Below are 22,010 nucleotides of genomic sequence, written 5' to 3' on the forward strand. Positions count from 1 at the left end.
CAAGTAGGAAGATCAATGGGGTTCAACTACCAACTGTGCTTTCTTATTTTCTACCAGGGTAATAATAGTGTTAATATGAAATCATTAAATAATCTTGTAACTACATAGTAAAATTTCTGAGATGGAGATAAAATAGTTCTTAGGATGAAAAATTATACATTTTTACACATTAATTAATAAAAATGGGAAAGAATGAATGAATTAGATATGCAATTTTAAACATAAACTAGAAAATCAACCGATTTTTAAAAAACTCAATCACCAAAACAAAAATCCTGAAAAATCAAGAAAGAAATGAACAAAATTAAAAGTTTAAAAAAAATCAAGGAATGACTGAACAAGTTGTGATATATGAGTGTAGTGGAATACTATTGTGCTATGAGAAATGATAAGCAGGCATACTTCAGAAAAACCTGGACTTATGTGAACTGATGCTGAATGAAATAAGCAGAATCAGGAGAATGCTGTACCCAGTTACAGCCACATTGTGTGATGACTGACTTTGATAAACTTAGCTCTTCTCAGTAATTAGAGGATCTAAGACAACTCCAAAACACTCATGATGGAAAATGCTATCCACATCCAGAGAAAGGACTTTGGAGTCTGAATGCAGATGGAAGCAGACTATTTTGCTCTCTTTTTCTTTTGTTGTTTTGTTTCTTCTTTCTCATGGTTTCTTCCATTGGTTCTAATTCTTCTTTACATCATGACTAATGTAAAAAATGTGTTTAATATGAATACAAAAAAACACTCCTAGAAAAACTAAAAAAATTTTTGAAAAAATCAAATAAATAAAGTAAATAAATTATAAAATAAAATAAAATTATTATTAAATAAAATTAAATAAAAAATAAAAATTAGATTTTTTTTAAAAAGGAATGAAATAAACTGAACTGTTAGCTACTTTTGTTTTTAAAAGAGGAAAACCAAGTCACCAATATCAAAAAGGAAAAAGGAAAATTCACAAGAAATGAAGAAGAAATAATGATTTATTATAAACTATTTTGTCCAATTATATGTCAATAAAACCAACCACTTAAATGAAATAGAAGGATGTTTTAAAAATATAAATCAACTAGATTAAAAGAACAAGAAGTGGGTAATTTAAACAACTCAATCTCAGAGAAAGTAATTAAGCAAACCACAAATAAACTTACAATGAAAAAAAAGGATGGATTCATAAGTAAATTCTATCAAACATTCAAAGAATAATAAATTCCAATATTACAGAAAGTGTTTGTAAAAATAGCAAAATAAGGGATTGTAATGGAAATGGGAATTTGAAGATCTTCCCTGCCCTTTAATAGACCTGGGGGGAGTTTGAAGACCTCCCCTGCTTTGAAAGTAAACTCTTCCCCCTAATAAGCTGAATGTAATCAGGAGCCTGTGATGGAGGGAATTTGCTGAAGGGTGCAGCAGAGCCCACAGGAAGCTTCCCTGCTGTGAAGATAAACTCTGCCCCCTAATAGGCTGAATGTAGTCCCATGGAACCTATGGTGGGAGGAGTTTGTTGAAAGGAAGCAGAGCCCACAGGAAGCTGGTTCAGAGCTAGCCAGAAGATGGGGGGGGGGGGGTAGGAGGAAGGAAAGGAACTCAGGCAAGGAGATAGAGAGGTTTGTGAGTAAATATTGATCGTGTATTGGTTTGTGGGAAGGCTGAAGGATGCTGTGGCTCTCAGCATTATTATAGCTTCTGAATATCTTTGGTACTATAATGGAATAGGCTTACTGGTTTGGGGACTGGGTTTTCTGGCATCTAAATAAATGCATCAGTTCTATCCTCTTTCTGGAGAGTTTGGTATATTTTGCAATCAAAAGTCATGTGATACTTATAGTCACAGTCTTTATTGTGATTGTGGGCACTGTTAATATGGCATTGGCACTACAGGTATCCTTCCAAAGTCTTTCTGAGGTGTAATGGGAATGTAAATTTGAAGATCTTCCCTGCCCCTAGGCTAAAGTGCACCTGAAGCCTGGGGTGGGAGGCTTGTTTTTCAGTAGATACTTCTTGATTGGCCAGTGGATCAATAAGGTTGTTACATTCTCTGAGATAGGAGAAGGGTATATAAACCCTTATTTGAGGCTTTGTTTTGGGGCTCATTTTGAGAAGTGTTCTGTGATTTGATGAAACTCTGGGCTAGCCGTTGTCCAGAGCCCCCCAGCTTTGAAACCCAGATGTTGTTTGGTATGGATGTAATGGTTGGACAGTTTGGAAATCTGTCTACTTGATCTGTTTCTCTGACTTGATAATTCTGCCTGTGTATTCTGAAGTTCGGGGTGCTGACCTTTTTCCCCTGAACTAGGTAAATGATACATGTTTGACTGATTAGAGTAAGCTTGTTAACCCATTTTGAGTTGCTTTCCTTTATCCAAGCAGATCTAAGAACCTGTGTTGGCAGCAAACCCTGAAGACGCTTGGGGTGCTTGCCACTACAAAATGGCATCACAAACAGGATCTGCAGAGTAAAAGGAAAGTATGGGGGCTGGGATAATTGTTTGTTTCCCAGTTGTGGTAGCTATGATTCTGTGGAGCCATGGAGCAGGAGAGGAGAATGGCCTGCATGCAGACTTCGCTGAGCTGAGAGCAGGAATGGTGAGCTGCCTGCATCGGGACCTGAGCAGAAGCCAGGAGCAGCTGCCGCCTGTGGGAGGAGAAGGAACCCAGGAGTTCAGAATTCAGCCACAGGAAAAGATAAGAACTGAGCAGCAAAGCAGGGGCACTGAATGTGTTTCCTGGCTGCATTCCACAGTTTGGGACCCAGGGGGAGGATGGACTTGTGACTATGGTGGGTGGGATGAAGTGCCTTGGACCCCCAAGGACCCCACCTTGTTGGTTTTGTTGCCCGGCCCCCTCTCTGTGCTTGGAAGTGGGGGCTGGAGCTGTGTGAGGGGAAGGACACACCCTCCCCCCCTTCTCCCAAGAGAACTTTGTTTGGACTCTTGTTTTGAATTGAAGTGATAATGCTATGTACTTTGTGTTTGTTTAAGGCCCAGTGGCCACTTTGGTAACTTTAGTTCTGTGTCTTGAAAATGTGACCTAAGAGATGTTTAGTGCTGATTCAAAAGTAAATTGACTATGCTATGGGCATGAAAGATCTTGGGGCAGAATGTAATGGGAATGTAAATTTTTAAGATCTTCCCTGCCCCTAGGCTAAAGTGCACTTGGAGTCTGGGGTGGGAGGCTTGTTTTTCAGTAGATACTTCTTGATTGGTCAGTGGGTCAATAAGGTTGTTACATTCTCTGAGACAGGAGAAGGGTATATAAACCCTTATTTGAGGCTTTGTTTTGGGGCTCACTTTGAGAAGTGTTCTGTGATTTGATGAAACTCTGGGCTAGCCATTGTCCAGAGCCCCCCGGTTTTGAAACCCAGATGTTGTTTGGTATAGATGTAATGGTTGGACAGTTTGGAAATCTGTCTACTTGATCTGTTTCTCTGACTTGATAATTCTGCCTGTGTATTCTGAAGTTCGGGGTGCTGACCTTTTTCCCCTGAACTAGGTAAACAATACATGTTTGACTGATTAAAGTAAGCTTGTTAACCCATTTTGAGTTGCTTTCCTTTATCAAAGCAGATCTAAGAACCTGTGTTGGCAGCAAACCCTGAAGACGCTTGGGGTGCTTGCCGCTACATGAGGCACAAATTTTTTCTTCATCTCTAAACAAGGGAGAGACAAAACAGAAGAAAACTACAAATCAATATCCCCAGTGAATATTGATACAAATTTTCAAAATAAAATATTAGCAAAGAGGATAAAACAACAAATCACAAAGGATATGCATTGTAACCAGCTTGGATTTACACAGGGAATGCAGAGTTAATTTAAGAAAATATAAATTTAGCTATGTTAATAATAAAAAATAACAAAAATCACATTATTAAATCAATAGATTTAGAAAAAGCTTTTGACAAAATACATTTACTTCTATTATTAACAAAAAACATTAGAAAACATAGTTAATTAAATTTATTAAAGTGTTTACTGTGTGCTAGACACTCTGTTAGGCACTAAGGATACAAAGTAAGGTAAAAAACAGTTTCTGTTTACAATTTAATGGGGGAGACAACATGCAAACAACTATGTACAGTTAAGTTATATTCAAAATAAATTGAAAAATAGTAAAGAGAAGACAGTAGAATGAAGGGGTATCAAGAAAGATGTCCTGTTTTATGTAAAAGGATGAATTAAATCCTTTGCAATAAAATTGGGGTGAAACTAGGATGTCCATTGTCACCACTTTTATATGACATAGTAACTGAAATGCTGGCAATAACAATAAGACAAGTAAAAGAAATTGAAGGAATGAGTAAAGAAGAAACAAAATGATCACTTTTTGCAAATATGATAGGATACTTGAAGAACCCTAGTGTCAACTAAAAATTAACTGAAATAATAGCTTCATCAAAGTTGCAGTATATAAAATAAAAACACACAAAACATAATTTCTGTATAATACCAATAAAACCCAGAATACAAAGATAAAAATATTCCACTTGAAATAACTGCAGAATGCATAAAATACTTTGGATCTACTTTCCAAGATACGTATCAGCTATATAAATGCAACTATGAACCACTGTTTGTAAAAACAGAGCCAAATAATTGGAGAAATATTAATTTCTCTTGGGCAGGCCAAGGCAATATAATAAAAATGACAAAACTACCTAAATTAATTTACTTATTTAGTGCCATATCAATCAAACTACCAAGGGCTTATTTTATTGAGCTAGGAAAAATAATAATGAAATTCATATGGAGGCACAAAAGGTCAGGAATCTCAAGGGAAATTAATTCTCAAGTGGGAAGAAAAGGGACCTAGCAGTACCAGACCTCAAATTATGCTGCAAAGCAGTAATTCTCAAAACAGTTTGTTATTGGTTAAAAAATAAAGAGATTAATCAGTGAAACCAATTAGATACATAATATACAGAAGCAAACAAACCTTGTAGCCTAGTGTTCAATAAACACAAAAGAGCCCAGGTACTTCAATAAGGATTCATTATCTGATTAAAAAAAAAACTGCTAGGAAAATTGGATATCAGAGTGGAATAAAACAGGTTTAGACCAATGCCTCATAACTTATCTGGAGATAAGCTCCAAATGGATATGTGAACTGGATATAAAAGGTCACATCATAAACAAATTAGAGAAATAAGGAAAAAAATATCTATCAGATCTCTAGATAGGGGAAGAGTTCATAACCAAATAAGGGACAGAAAGGAACAGGAAGTTCTCAAGGGAAGAAACCCTGGCTCTTTGTAGCCATGTAGAAAAAAAAATGCTCCAAATTGCTAATTCTAGAAATCCAAGTTAAAGCAATTCTATTCTACCTTAAGACTGGGAAAGAGGGGAAAAAAATAAAATGACAAATGTTGGAGGGATTATTGGAAAATGGAAATGGGTCCAACCATACTAGGAAGAAATGCAGAATTATGCAGAAAAAAATTACAAAATGATATATGATTCAGATATGCTACTACTAGGCCTTTGCCCCCAAAGAAATCAAAAAAAGGTAAAAAGTTCTGATCTATTTAAAAATACTTATAGCAATACTCTCTCATGGTGGCAAGAATGGAAAACTAAGGGGATATCCAACAATTGGGTCGTGGTTGAATAAATTGCAGTATGAGAAAGTAATAGAATAGCATTTTGCTGTAAGAAGTAAGTAAAAAGACAATTTTAAAACATAGACTTGAATCGATACACAACAAAGTGGGCAGAACCAGAAGAATAATTTATACTGTGGCATCAGTATTATAAAAAAGAACAATTTTGAAGGACTTAAGAACAATGATCAACTAAATGATTAATCATGATTCCATGGAGCTACTCAACTTATGACAGAAAAATAATGGACTAATCAGCGGAATAAGAAATTAGATTTTTCAATGTGACCAATTGAGAGAATATGTTTTACTTAACTGATATGTAAAACACAGGCTCTGTATTGTTTCCTTCTTTCTTTTCTTGTAGATAAGGAATGTGGAAAGGAAAAATAAATGCTTGATCACTGAAAAAAAAATTAAGTTAAAACCACCATCTACAACCATTCCCCACTACTGAAACCCCTTCAGTGTTATCCTCCTTCCTAGGAGTTTCTGTTTCTTTTCATAAACAATTGTGCCACAGATTCATATCTGCATGGAAAATGGAGTCCTGATTCTAATTTAATGCATGTTGTCACTCTAGGCTTAGGCATACCTGAAAATATATATTTTCCCCACTATCTTCCATGTCTGCTACATCTAAATTTTCCATAGAGAGAATGTTGTCTGTACCATCAGACCAAATGACATTGGTCCCCAAATCTGAAACATGGGGCCATTCAGTACAGTCACCTCCTGGGAAACTGAGGCCTTTGGCTGATCTCTCATAGTTGATTCCCTACTTTCTCCTGCTTCTCCACACAATCCCCTAAATATGGCACCACAAGCCCTAGCAAAGTAGATGCCTAAGGATGTCATACTAAAAGCATAGGTTCTGGTATGTCCATTCTTGTCAAGCCTTGGAAACCTACCCATTTCCTAATGTCCCAAAATATCCCCAATGGATCATACACATCCCTCCTCAGCATCCCCATAGTGGTTATAGTTCAAACAGATTCACAGGTTACTCTCTCTGTGTCCCAGCCTTGCAGGCTTTTACTTGCCTCACCATCTATTGCCAGGCCTATATTCAAAGCCTTTCCTCCTCAGAGGATCTTCTGGCATTGTTTCTGGCTTTGCCTTCAAGAACCTTTTGGGCTTCAAGGGATGTTAACGTGTGACATTTATACAAATATGGAATCCCAGAATATACAGCCACTGAAGGTTAATTATTTCTGTTCTCTCAACTAGATAAATACCTTACCTTCTGTTTAACTCTGCTATTTATAAAGAGCCTTTACATGTAATGTCATATGATTCCCCCACAATGATTATGTAAGTTATGAAGGGCAAGTGTTTATAACCTTAATTTGCAAATGAGGAAACAGAGGCTCAGAGTGGTTGTGCCTTCTCTAAGAACACAGCTAATAAAAGGAAGAGCTGAGGTTTTTGATCCTGAATCCGCTACCTTTTTGTAACACATACTGCCTCACCAAATCCAATGAAAAATGGGCAGCTGGACTTAAATTTGACTTTTGCTACCTGTTGGTTTGGCTGGACATTTTCACAGAGCTGTCATGGGTTGGGATTTCTTGCCAATAATGACATTTTAAATTTTTCTGGTGTAGGGCCTTTCATGTACATAGCAAACACTGATTAAATGCCAGAAGAACTGAAATGGTTAATTTCATCAAGATTTTTTCCCTCTTTCAAAAATTGCTCAATGAATTTCAATCAAATCTTTAGCATGGATTTCTTAATTGAAGATGATCAGATAAAGTCTTCTCTTTCCAAAGTAATGTTGGGTGGTCTTAGAAAACTTGCTTTGCATTGCCTTTTCTTGACTTTGCCCAAGGTATGATTGTAAGATTAATTTTTTGGCTATAGATCCTCATTGGCTTTCTTTCATGTTCTACTATTGAGGTATTTCATAGAAAATAATGTGTTTGTCAAGAAATATCCATTGACAAATATGTATACAAATTTTGAAAATTTGATGATTTATCAACTTTCTCTTTATGATGTTAAAGGGTGATAGAGTTCAACATCACATAAGAAAATTCCCTTTTCTCAATTAATTAAACAAAAACAAAAAAGACATAGGAAAATAATTTTATGACTATTTAAAAATTATGGTGTCCTCTATTAAATGATATATACATTACATGTTCTAAAAAACAATGTCTCACTTTGTCCCACAAAGGCCTATTCTAATGCTTTACCTTGGTATAGTGTTGACCCTAGGGTCTTATAAGTCTTTTTGACTTTGACAGGTTCTCTCATGCTGGAATAGCTTTGAATACATTCCTGGATACAGATTAAGCTTACTTTCTAAGAACTTGCCTAACTACCTATGGAGATATTAATGACTTGTAGAATAATCACTTGATAATGGATTCTTTAGACCATAAATCTATGAAACAAAGAAAAAAATGTAAAATTGCCCATAAGTCTATGTGACCCCCTTCTACGTTGGTAGTAACAATAATAGAGTAGCAGAAAATGATGAGAATCATATGGTTTTTTAACCAGATATAAATTTTAACTTAACTGTTAGTACTTTAAATGTGAGAACCTTGACCAATGATCAACAGGCAGGCATACTACTAGAAGTGACTCAATCAGTCTCAACATTTTTATAAATAAAACTAGAAAGTAAAAGGAATTTGCCACTAAATGGGAGGATGCCTTGCAGGCTCTCCTTGGAAATGTTAGTGAAACAATTGTTTTTATTATATATCCAAATGTGATGAGAAATATCATTTTGTGTGACATTGGTTACTTCATATTGCAGGGCTCATGATATGCATTTGCAAGAAGATTATAAGGAAAAAATTGTAGCTTATGAAATGACATTTGTTACAGAGGATAAAGAGGTAAGGAAATTCTATAAAGAATGCAATAAGACCCTCCAAGTTAAATTAACATGTGCACACTTAATATTTGGTAGTGTCAGTACAAAGATGAGAATAAGAAAAGATGGCCAAAAAAAAGAAAATATAGATAAATTATAAGAAATAAGAAAGGTCAAAGACCTGGAGATGGTATAGAAATCTAATACATATATCATAAATGCTTTCTTAGAGAAGAGAGTTAAAGAGATGCTAGACACGGTGAGCCATAAATAAAATCACCAAAAAATACTTATTTTTTAGCAGACAAGAAATGACTAGATACCAATATGAAAGTCATTTCTGAATTAGCTGTCTATGAACAATCTGATAATTAATTTGTCAGAACAAAGATGAAACTCAATATCTATCTAGGAGAAATAATAAAAATAGAAGATTATATGACATAAAATTTAAGCAACTCCAACATGAGGTATTTAAATAAGCTGTCCACACCAAAAAATGTGAACTAGATTGAAGAATGGGCATCAGTACAAACTATTACCATTTTCTAAAGAAGTTTAAGTAATATAAATAAAGCACAACAATAAAGAAATGAAAAGATATTATATCAATTACAAAAAATTTTGTCTTCTTACTAAACTGGGAGTCATGGCAGCCAGGAGCAATGCTAATTTAGGGCAAAATTTCATTTTTTAAATTAATTAAATTTTTTTTATTTTGCAAAAATCTGCCTTCTCTCACTCTTACCCCTTGCTCCATCTGAAAATGAAAGAAAAATAAAACCCCAGTTACAAACATGTAAAGTCAAACAAATCATTTCCCCATTGACCATATCCAAAAAGAGTAATAGACACCTTATTCTGCACTTAGAGTCTTTCACCTCTCTTTCAGGTGAGTTTCCATGTTTTATCATCATCATTTCATCTAGAATCATAATAGGTCAGAGTTCCTAAATCTTTAAAAGTTGTTTGTCTTTGTAATATTTTTGTTATTGTATAAATTATTCTCCTGGTTCTATTCATTTTCCTCTGCATCATTTCATATAAGTCTTCCAAAGATTCTCTAAAATTATCCCCTTCAATCATATTTCACAGCACAATTGTATTCCAGCACAATTATATGCCAGAACTTGTTCAGTTATTCCACACTTCAGGGGTGGGGAACCTGCAGCTCAAGGCCACATATGGCCCTCTAGGTCCTCAAGTATGATCCTTTGACCAAATCCAAACTTCACAGAACCAATGCATTTAATAAAACAATTTGTTATGCAAAACTTGGGCTCAATCAAAAGGCCACTGAAAGACCTAGAAGGTCACAGGTTTCCCACTCCTGCCCTAGTTGGCAGCTATGCACAGGGAGTAGCAGGTAGGTTAGTGTGATAGTAATGGCAATTAAAGATTCCCCTGTATTGGCTTGGTTTTCAAACTGATTGTGTTAAAACCCAGAGCTTGTTAATCCCACCTGTGGGATGGACTTGTTGATGTAAAAAGAAAGTCCTGAACTGGGAGGAGCTGGTGACGTAGATTTGGAGAGACAAGAGAGAGGGAGGAGAACTTTTTTGGGAAGCAGCACCTTGTGGAGGCAGAGAGAGACTGAGAGGATTGTTGAGTGCCGCTTTGAATCACCCTGGACTTTTGAGACCTGCCCCCTGAGCTGCCAAGGACAGAGGAGACATGGCTGTTTTGCTGGTACTTTGTCTGTCTGTTTTGATGTTGTTTTGCCAGATTTGTCCACTGGTGAAAGACAGTCCTGTTGTTGAAGAAGTCCTGGAACCTGGCTTTTGGTTAAGAAGCCCTGAGACTGTCCTGCAGACAGAGAGTGAATACTGTCCACTGGTAAAGGACAGTGCTGTTGTTGCAGGGGTCTGGAGACTGTCCTGCAGACAGAATGAATACTGTCCACTGGTGAAGGATGGTGCTGTTGTTGCAGGGGTCTGGGAACCTTTCTTTTGGTTCAGAAGCCCTGAAGAAGGATTTTCTTGTTGTATGTTTACAGAAATCCTGGGAGAGGGTTTTGCTAATGTTTTCAGGGGTTCTAGGACTGTTCTACAGACAGAGGATGAATTAATGAAGGGACTGGCAATGTATCTTATGGCCTTGCTAAGCCTTGTCTCCCCAGGAACTAAGATTGCTGAGAACTTGCCTCATGTCAAGATGAAGAAAAGACCTCCATTTGGGTATTAAGTGCTGTGCTTAAACTTGATGTAACTCTGGGGTAGATTCAATTGTGATCCAGGGGTGGGGAACTTTTGACCTTTTTGTGCTTTGTGGTGGACTAAATGAAGGTATAGCCTAGGGGTGGAGAAGTATTTAGACCAGGGACTTTGTAATTGATTGAATGATTGGAAGGTCCTGGGGTGGGGTAGTACTTGGAGATTATTTAATCATCCTTAGTAAATGCTGTATTTTGAATGATGTCATGTTTTGATCTTCTCTGTTCTTGGTTTGCCACTGAATAAAATGGAGAGCACCTATGCTGGTATTTTGAACCTTGGGAAGTTGCCTTTCCTTGGCATTACATTACAGTTAGTTTGACTGGAATGTACAGTATGTGAGGGAAAGTAACGTAAAATCATTCAGGATATGTAAATAGAATGAATGAAAAAGCATTTACAGAAATATTAGTAATATTAATTCTATTACTATTTGCAGAGTGGAAAGCAAGAGAGAGGGCTATCTACATAGTGAGATGGCAGATAATAAGATGACTGAGATAAAACATTATGGCTGAGTCTGAGATAAAGTAAGCGCTCATCAGTCGGGACAATATGGCTCCAAGACAGGTGTTCACAAAATGAATGTCTTGGGTTCTTCAGGGAGATTAGAACCAGCAATGTGAAGGGCTTCAAATGATAAAATAGAGGACTTTTTATTTTGTCTTAGATGCAATAGGAAGTCTCTGAAGCTTCTTGAACAGGATAGTAATTAGGTCAGAAATACCAACTTGCTGCCAATATGGAGGATATATTAGAGACGGGAATGACTGGAGGCAACGAGACCAAGTAGGAGATTCTTTCTGTGGTACAAGCAAGAGGTGATAAAGGCCTCAGCTAGACCAATAGTAGCCAAATAATTCCAGAGAAGAGAATGGATGCAAGAGGTCAATTTCTAGAAAAATGAATCTGTTCTTGTTTTAAAAGATCAAAAGGAGGTTTACAAAAGAACGTGAATCCTATAGACACTACTACAAGGAAGAATTACAGCTTTAAGAGCTAACAAATAGGGGCAGCTAGGTGGTGCAGTGAATAGAGCACTGGCCCTGGAGTCAGGAGGACCTGAGTTCAAATCCGACCTCAGACACTTAACACAAAAACTAGCTGTGTGACCTTGGGCAAGTCACTTAATCCCAACTGCCCTCCAAAAAGCAAAAAACAGGGAGTTAACAAATAGCATTTTGGACGTGGCCAATGTGGGGATTTGTTTTCTTAAATGTACTTATTTGTATGAGGATTTTTCTTTTCTTTTCTTTATTTTCCAGTGGCAGAAAAGATAGAGAAGATGGTAGGGAAGGGGAAAAGATGCTTGATAATTCACAAATATTAAATTTGGTTAAAAACAAACAAAAAAAAAAGAGTTAATGTATAACATTGGAAATTCAATATAAATTAGCATTTAGCAAAGAAATGGTCAGTGAGCCCAATCTTTAAGTGTATGTGTAGAATGCTTGACTAATACAATCCCTACATGGATTTTGGAGTGTGCAGAGTCATTTCATAACTAATTCCAGTCCTCTAATCATGTGGCCAATAGAAGTTATTTTTGATTGGCTATGGAGTTGAAACTGGAGTGCATTTAAAAAGCACTAGTCAGCCAGAGCCTGATCTTGGTCAGTCTTTTTCTGACTGGTTAGATTTCAGTGAAAGCGACAAATATGTAAGTGGAGAGTCCTAGAGCCCTTTTCATCTGAGGTCAACATGTGGCCAGTAAACATGAGACTCTTTTCTTTCCTTCTTTGCATTTGTTATTTCCTGTTTTTGATGAAGGAAATAACTATGACCTTAGGAGCTTAAAAAGGTCAGGGAGTGAGCCACCAGATTACCAGAGCTAGAATCTATGCAGGTATTTGCCCAAAGCCAGATGGTGGGGAGCAAAATCCCCAATGATTTGTGTGATCTAACCTAGCAGTAGTGGAAATGCAGACATCCACCTATCAGCCATGCTGCATTTGGAAATAGAAACTGGGATGAAACTGTGCACAGTCTACCTAGGAACCTGCTTCATAGGGGAGAGAATGTACCCCTAGATACTGGGGTGGGGGGAATGATTGTCCTGATCTTACTATACCTTTCAAGCAAATATTTGTTCATAAAATTTAATTGATGGTAATTGGTTAAATGGAATTGGGATAATAATTATTAGCTTCTAATAATGAAGAGAACACACGAGAATGGGGCTCAAGCCAATAACATTAAAGAAGATACACTCCAACATCACTGGAACCCTGAAGGTTTAGATGTAGGAGGCCTCACTGTGGGAGAGCTAGGCCACGGTATGGGTATAGGTAGAGCTACAAAGATTTATACATATTCTGGCTTTAAAGAGTAGGAAACTGAAGAAGAGAAATGTTGTAGGAAAAAAATATCTAAATTAAAAAAGTAAAATCATGGGGATCCTACTAGTCTCCCAGCTCAACTCATCCTCTGGACTGCTCCTCTGCACATTCCCCTACTCCCCCACTTTTCAGCTCCCCTATTCGGTCAACTCCATGAGACTAAGGGCTAACTTGTTTGATTTTATTTATATTCCTGACACTTAACAGAGTACCTGGAACCTAGTAAACACTTAATAAATGCTCTACCTACCTATCTATGGAGAAGTCATCCTGGAAAATATTGTATACAGCAGCTGTTGCCTATGGGCCATCTAATACTCACCCCTCGGGGATTTAAGTTCATGCTTTCGTGGGTTATTTTCTGACATTTGTATTCCATATGGCTTGATCCTATCCCACAATATGAAACTAGGGATCTCTAAAGTCAATTTAAGTAAAATCCAAGAGAAATAGAAGGCACACATTAAAGACTAATTACAAGGATCTCAATAAGGACAGACTGTTTACTTTTTCGATGAGGAAATGTAAACCGTATGTATAAGATTGTTAGTAACTTGAAAGAAAGATTGGAGTAGACCTGAGTATGATGTGATTCTAAAAGGAAAACCTTTCAGGAAAAGGTAAAAAGAACAATTATTTTATATAAATGAGGTGCAGGAGGAAGAACTGACGCAGAGAAATTAGATGGGGGGGGGAAGGCTGGTAGTTCTGGAACCCTACTCTCATCATCGGAAATGGGTTAAAGGAGGAGCAATACATATATATTTAGAAGGATATAAAAGTCTTCTAAATTCAGAGAGAAATAGAAGGCTAAGGGGACAGGGAGGGTGGAGAGGATAAGGGAGGGATTTTTAGAAGGAACCCTATTCACATCAGATCTGGGCTAAAAAGAGAATATACATTTAGAAGGAAATAAAAATCTTCTAAATTTATAAAGAAATAAAAGGGTGAGGGAATAGGATAAGGGGGTGGAGAAGGTTGTCTAGATTAATGGGAATGGGATAAAGAGGGAATAACATATATATTTGGAAGGCTATTAAAGTCTTCCAAATTCAGATAGAAAAAAGAGGGTAAGGGGAAAAAGTTGGGGGGGAGAGGATAACAGAGGGATTTTTGGAGGAGGAGTAGGTTATGTAATATGAGGGCAAGGATTGGGGGTAGAAGTAAAATAGGGGAGTTAGGAACTATAGGAAATAAGAAATACACAAAAACAAAATAAAACTCAGGAGTAGAATTTATTAAGAAAAAAAGCAGGGGTAGTAATCATGGTCTCAGACAAGGTTAAAGCTAAAATAGATTTAATCAAAAGAGAAAAATAAGGAAACTACACTATACATCAGCCATATTAATCAAAATTGTTTTAGACCGTTTTAAATAAGTAGACAGTATATAAGATTGGAATATTGATGTGGTATAGGAATGATGAGTTGGTAGACCTAGAAAAATATGGAAAGACTAGGAGCTACGAGGAAGATGTTATCTACCCTCAGAGAATCAGAGGACGAAAAGGGTAATATAGTCTTACATAGATGCATATGAATCTGTAAGCCTATATGTGAGTATGATAATAGCTATCTAAGTATATGTATGTATGTGTAAGTGTATGTATGCATATGTATTTGTGTGTAGGTGTGTGTGTAACTGTGCTTAATTGTAGCCTTCTTTGGGGGGTGGGGAGAGGAAGGGAAAAAACAGAGAAAAGAACACAGCAGAGAACAAAAGAAAAGTTACAAGGAAGGAAAGAAAAGATGGAACCCGAAAGGGCCGAGCTGGAGAAAGTCTTTTCTATAGTTACTTTTCATTTGCTTTGTACTTATTTACCTGCCATCTTCCGCTATTAGAATATAAGCTCCTTGGGGGCAGGGACTGTTTTTGTCTTTCTTTGAATCTCAATGCTTAGCATAGAACCATTAAGGGCTTAGAAAGTGTTTGTTAAGTGTGTGAGAATGAGTGAGAAGGTTTTGGTAGCAGGTGAAGAGAACTGGGTGATTGAATCATAGGTGTGTAGCGGTGGAGATAGGAGTTTGTTAGCCATAGGATGGGGCAAATGCTGGCTGACTGGGGCTCTCTCATCCTCAAAGCTGATAATAAGGAATGGTATAAGTTTGTTATCTCCCAAGCAACAGGGAAGAAGGTACTGAGCCAGCAGGGGAGATCAGTTTAGGCATCTGGGTTAGTAACGAGCTGGCAGCCTAGTCTCTAAAGGTGGTAATGATGTCACACATTTAGCCCCAGTTCCTTTGCCTCATCCTAAGATAGCACACTGCCGGAAGATGCCCTTGTGCATTGAATGTTCACTTGGCTCACTGTCAGGCCTGAGGTTTGAGGACCTGGTCCTGAATAAGGTCATCATGGTGGGATGTCATATTAGATTGCTTATAATATTCACAACTGTATATTTTTCTTTAACCTGGACCTCCCTTTTATGAGTACTGAGTTTCACTTTGACATTATTCTGCCCTTACCTTTTTTTCCTTTTGTTTTTTTCTCTTGCCTTTCCCATCTCCCACCCCCATTTCTCTGAAATAACCTTCTGAAATAATTAGTGATTTAACCAATATAATACTCAGAGGATTCCCACATTTTGTTAGTGGAATCTGCCTTTGCCATTCACACAGATGTTGCCATGGAAACTTGGACCATAGAAGCCTTGTGGGACCCAAAACAGGCATGTGTTTATTGGTTGGGCAGTTTATCCATCATTCCTCAAGTTCAAATGGTTTTGTGCTTGACCTGAAAGAGACAATTCAGAGTGCCAAGGTAACCTAAGACATTGAGCTAGGAAACACTGGTGTTGCCACTGAGTAACAGGGTCCCACGGAGCCTATCCATAGTGTCCAGGAGAATAAGTGAGAAGACCATGGGGAGCTGCCAGAGAGTCAAACCACATCTTTCAAGCATGAGACAGAATGGTGGAGCAGGTGCAAATGGACAGAGGCTTTCAGACCACAGCCTGTGGAGAAACTAGACCTGCATTTCTGACCAAGTGAACTGGGGAGAGCAGAAATAGTGACACATTCCTTCTCCCTTGCCTTCTCCAAAGAGAAGACAAGTGAGATATCTGTTTGGTGGTCAATCACCTTCTTTATCATCTGTTTCCCACTTTCTCTTTTTGATTTTGATACTCTCTGGGCTTTTTCCTGCTTCTCCAGCAACCTGTCTGACTACTCCTTTCTTTGTTGGTTTTCATTCAGATCACTTCTGCTAATAGTGTTTGTACCCTAAGTATCTTCCCTGGGCTGTCTCCTCTCCTCCTCCTTTATTAGTTCACCTAGTGAATTTATCAGCTTATGTGCATTCAATTATCATCTCTGTGTTGATGATTCTCAGATCTACTTATTCAGCTCTAACTTCTCTCCTAAAGTCCAGAATTGTGACTCCAGCTGCCTATTTGACATATTGAACTGCAGCTTCCATAGACAGTTTGAATTTAACATATCCAAAATGGAATTCATTATCCCCAAATCCTCCTTTCTTCCTAACTGCCTTATTACTTTGAGAGTACCACCATTCTCCCAATTACACAGCCTTACAACCCAGTAAGCTCCTCTCTGTTCCTCTTTCTCTCTCACCCTTCCCTCCACATTCAATCTGTTGACAAATCGTGTGGATGTTACCTCTGTAACAGCTCTCTAATAGGCCCCTTCTCTCCTTTGACATTGCAACCACCTTGGTGCAGGTCCTCATTACCTCATTCCTAAATTATCGTTAAAGCTTTTGGTTTCTTTTCCCTGCCTCTAGTTTCTCCCCTCCAGTCTATCCTCCACTCAGCTGTCAAACTGATCTTCCTAAACAATGCACCTGACCATATGACTTCCTTGCAACTTATTTAATAAACTCTTTTACCTTTAAGATCAAATACAAAATCTTCTGTTTGGCTTTCCAACCCCTTCCTTCCCTTTCCAGTCTTCTTGTACCTCACTGTCTCTCCACATACTCAGTGATTCAATGACACTGGCCTCCTTGCTGTTCCTCACATAAAACACTCCATCTCCCATCTCCTGACTGTCCCCCATGCCTGGAAAGTTCTCCTTCCTCATCTCCATTGACTCGATTTCTTGGCCTCCTTCAGCTCTCAATTAAAGTCCAGTCTGCTGCAAGAAGCCTTTCCCAGTCCTCCTTAATCTCAGCATCTTCCTTCTGAAATTATCTCCAGTTTATCATTCATATATGTGTGCATATATTTTTATATATTATATATGTGTATATATACACATACATATATGTACATATAATTTGAACATCTGTTGTTCTTCAGTGATTTTTCAGTTGTACCTTACTCTTTGTGATGCCTTTGGGGTGTTCTTGACAAAGATACTGGAGGAGTTTGCCATTTCCTTCTCCAGCTCATTTTACAGATGAGGAAACTAAGACAAAACAGGGTTAAGTGACTTGCCCAGGATCACACAGCTAGTAAGCATCTGAAGCAGATTTGAACTCATGAAGATGTGTCTTCCTGACTCTAACCCTAGCACTCTATACACTGCACCACCTAGCTGCCCAGTTTTAACAAAATTATTTGCATATTGTTTCCCTCATGAGACTATGAGCTTCTTGAAAACAAGGAATGGTTTATTTTGGGTTTGGGTTTTTCTTTCCTTTATTCCTATTCTTAGTGCTTAACATACTACCTGGCACATAGTAGATGCTTAATAAATGTTTGATAGCTTGACCTGCTTCTGTAGCACTGAGAATTTTGATTATCTCATTTAGTTTTGTGCCTATGCAATTCAAAGGACTGTCATTAAAAAAAAAAATTATCAGTCAAAAAACTTGAAGTGTTTGTGCTGGTTATTTAAGGGAGTAGACCTGGGGCATGGGGGGGATAATGCCAGCATAACCCCTTCAAAGTGCAGGAATCTATTTTTGCTATGCAAAGCTGTTCTAGGGGCAAAATGAAAGCCAGAAAAAAAAATAGCTCTCTTCTTTTCCTTAAGTCTTTTGATATATATACCACCTTGCAAAGGTGCCCAGGACCAATGGAAAACCACTAGACTGTTAGTCAAGAAGAGCAGGAGGCTGCTTCTCATACAGAAGTTTGAAGAAAAAGTCTAGCCCAGCAGTTCTCAAATGGTAATGCAACTCTGGGGGTCCCAGAGACCATTTCAGGGGGTCTGCAAAGTCAAAACTATTTTTATACTAATACTAAAATATTATTTGCCTATTAAAATCCTCCTTCCTTTTCCAACTATATGTCTTTATAAAGTCAGACTTTTTGGGGTTTTTTGCCTTTTTTTTTTTTGAGGGGGAAGGCAGGGCAATTGGGGTTAAGTGACTTGCCCAAGGTCACTGGGTTAGTAAGTGTTAAGTGTCTGAAGTGTCTGAATTTGAACTCAGGTCCTCCTGACTCCAAGGCTAGTGCTCTCTTCACTGCACCATCTAACAGGTCCCCAGATTTTCTTTATACACTTCACTGCTTTTTTGAGCCTTTCATTTAAGCATTGAGATTTTATGTATGTATATATATATATATATATATATATGTATATATATTTAAAGAAAAAAAGAAAATGTAAAAATAATCTTTAAAAATGAAAAGGAAGAGTGAGGTAATCTGATTATTAGTATCACAAATGAAGGGGAAAAAAAGGAAGATGTTGGCAAGGGAAGAGTGGTCAATATCTAAGTAGTTATCTTATCTGAGACAGGGATGAGGAAGTCATATTTGCAAAAACAACAACAACAATGAAACTTAAAGGTAATATTAAAAAATAGAAATTATTTTATTGCTCAGGTGTGAGATTATAATAGGATTGTTGTTGTTCAGTCATTTCAGACTTTTTCTAACCCCATTTGGGGTTTTCTTGGCAAATGTCCTGGAGTGGTTTTATTGTGGTTTGGGTGCTAGGAACCCCAAAATGCAAGGGTACAGGGGGTCTGCCTTGAAAGAATTCAACCACTCAAGCCTTCTTTCAGTCAGAGTAGCAAGATTTTATTATAACACCAGTGAGGTGGCCAAGATTCCTTGGTAGAGATTAGACTGATACTTATATACAAGAAAACACCTTGAGGAGATCTGGATGGGATTAAGGAGTAGAAAATAGCCTGAGGGTTGGCCAGGTGCAGACAATGAAAGGAGTTAAGTCGTTAGAGAATCACAGTGAAAGTGCAGTTAAAAATATTTTTGAAGGTCTGCTAGGTGACACAGTGAATAGAGTGTCTGCCCTGGAGTCAGGAGAACCTGAGTTCAAATATGACCTCAGACACTTAACACTTATTAGCTGTGTGACCTTGGGCAAGTCATTTAACCCCAATTGCCCTGCCTTCCCCCTCCAAAAAAGAAAAAAATTATTGAGTATCTAGGTAGCCTAGGATGGTTTAGATGCCTCAGACTAAATGCCAGGGCAAAGACATGGTTGTTTAGTTTAGGGGTCCAGGTCCCATAACCCCATTGGTTTGCCATTTCTTTTTTTTTTTTTTTTTTGCTTTTTGGAGGGCAATTGGGGTTAAGTGACTTGCCCAAGGTCACAAGGCTAATTTTTGTGTTAAGTGTCTGAGGCTGGATTTGAACTCAGGTCCTCCTGACTCCAGGGCCAGTGCTCTATTCACTGCACCATCTAGCTGCTCCAAACAAGCATTGCGGCCTCCCCATCGGGAATCCCGGTCTTCTGCATGACAGGCGAGGATACTTACCACTATACTAAGGAGGATGTGCCCTATTGCCATTTCTTTTTACAACTTATTTTACACATGAGGAAACTGAGGCAAACAGGGTTAAGTGACTTGCACAGGGTCACAGTTGTACTGTCTGAAACTAGATTTGAACTCAGGAAAATGAGTCTTCCAGACTCCAGACCTGGCACTCCATTGGCTGGGCCACCTTAAATGAGGTAGGTTGTATACCTTGCTGACAAAAAAATAATTAGAACTCTGAATATAAATGTGTTTTTTAAAGAGCCTTACCAATGTATCTATTATGGCAATCTAACAAAATATTGTTTATAGGAAACAAATTTAAATTGAGTGAATATGCTAAAATTTATTATAATTGAGCAGAGTCCAGAAAATTATGATTTGGAATTAAAATTTGTTATTAAGTGATAAAACATTAAGAGGAATAAAGGAACAATATGCCATTTCTACTCTCCTTTATGCCCACAATTTCTGGATATTGAGGATCCAAAGCTTTTCCCATTTCTTTTATCTTCATCACTAGCATCCCAGGCCTGGTTCTTCCCAATCCTATTCCTACATTATCCACCCCTGAGCAAAGGAATAAATGTCTCTTGGAGAAGGGTGGGGGAAGAAGAGACTAAAGATGTCTATTCTGCCTTCCCTGGAGCCACATACCTATAGCCCCTTGCATATGTGGTCCCTTTTTCCACTTGGGGTACCATATCTTTGTATGCACATTGAATGTAATGTAATCTTTAGTTAACTATATTTTAAAAGATATTTTGGTGTTTAGTGGCTAGATTTTTTTTCTCCTAAAAGCTGGGACAATTTACTTTTTTGTTCAGAGCTGCTTCAGTATATTTTCCCTGGACCAGGCTATTGTGTTTCAAATGGAGCTACTGGATGAAACCTTTAAACAGAAAGCATTCTGACTTTCTCTGAATACCCAAAAATAGCCTCCAGTCCAAGTCTCTAAGGCTCTTAGTTTAAGTTTTAATGACTTAGAATAAGTATAAATAGCAATTATTCTCTGTTTTGGCTAGAAACTTTTTAGGGCTTTTCCTTCCCAGATTACTTTTTTGTGGTGATAAATTAGGCTGTGTTTTGTCTCAATTCTTAGTCATTGAGGTCTGAGAAACAACCTTGATTTAGAAAGGCCAAGGTCATGCACTGAATCCCAGGCCAGAGCCAGTGATGTTGACTTTTGTTTTGCCACTGAACTTCTAAGATTTTCAAGAGAAACTGAGGCTAACAACTTTGCAACTTTGCCCAATTCTGTCTCACTTAAATTCAATTCACTTTCAAGTCAAGGTATCACCCTGGTGAAGTCACTGGTCCTCCTTGAAAACAAAGGATTAGCGACACCAAGAAACCCTAAAGAAATGGAATTAGACTACAGTTTGAGAGAGGAATGTGAGAGTAAGTTGGAAAGGGAATAGTGAAGATTCTGGAAAGGGACAAAATAATGTGGAAAAAATTAAGTCATGAGGAAATAAAATCTTGGATCAAAAGTTTAGAGGGTAATACCTCTTAGAGGGTAGAGAGAATGGGAGACATATGTTGAGGTAGAGATGAAGGTAGGAGACTTATTCCTTATAATCTCAGTGTTTTGTTTAAAGAAATAGATTCAATTTGATAGGTATAGAACAGCATGAGAAAGCAGGTAAAGAAAGAGTCTTTGAAGGAAATACTTGATATATTTATTTTCAAGGCTCATTTTGTTTATGTGTTTTAAAAGTTATACCCTCCATATAGCTTGTTTTTGTCATTCCAAACTTATTAGCAGAAAGCAGTCTGTACACTGTTATCAAATTCCAGAGTTTCAACAATAAAGATGGGATTTTGAAAATAGCTAAAAGCTTTACTTGTCAAGGAACCCCAGTTAACTATATAAGATTATTTAACAATCTCAAGAAAATAAAGTAAAATAGTGCAAAAGTCAAGGGGAAATTGGACTTTACCCCAGAATCATTCATCCAGCCAACCTAGGAATAATATTTTAAATTTTAAAACAATGTTTTCAGTTTTCCATAGGTTTCCTAGCTTATCTACAGGAAAAAAAAAATTTGAGCAGGTCTTTGAAATGCAAATCAATTCAAATACACATCTCTAAGTAATTACTGGAGAGGTCATGCTGGGTGGGGACATTAGTTATGTAAATCAATGGTGAGCTTTAAGTAAAGCTAGTTTTACAATTCTAAATCACCAGATCACTAATGGGGGATTTTGTATAAATGTTGTATAGGGATAGCAAAACAGCAGTGGGGGGTTTTAAGACCAGCAATTGTATATGGGAGGAGTGCATAGAAAGGGGAGTGGATATGTTATATGTTCTTCTGAATGAGGAAAACTCCAACATGATTTGCCATTGGTCCCTAGGGAGAGAAAACGGCCAGTTGGAGTGG

This window comes from Petaurus breviceps, unplaced genomic scaffold (genome assembly GCF_028583685.1).
Source record: "Petaurus breviceps papuanus isolate PSGF00001 unplaced genomic scaffold, PetGlider_PUasm1.0 181, whole genome shotgun sequence".
In the NCBI taxonomy this organism is placed as follows: Eukaryota; Metazoa; Chordata; class Mammalia; order Diprotodontia; family Petauridae; genus Petaurus; species Petaurus breviceps.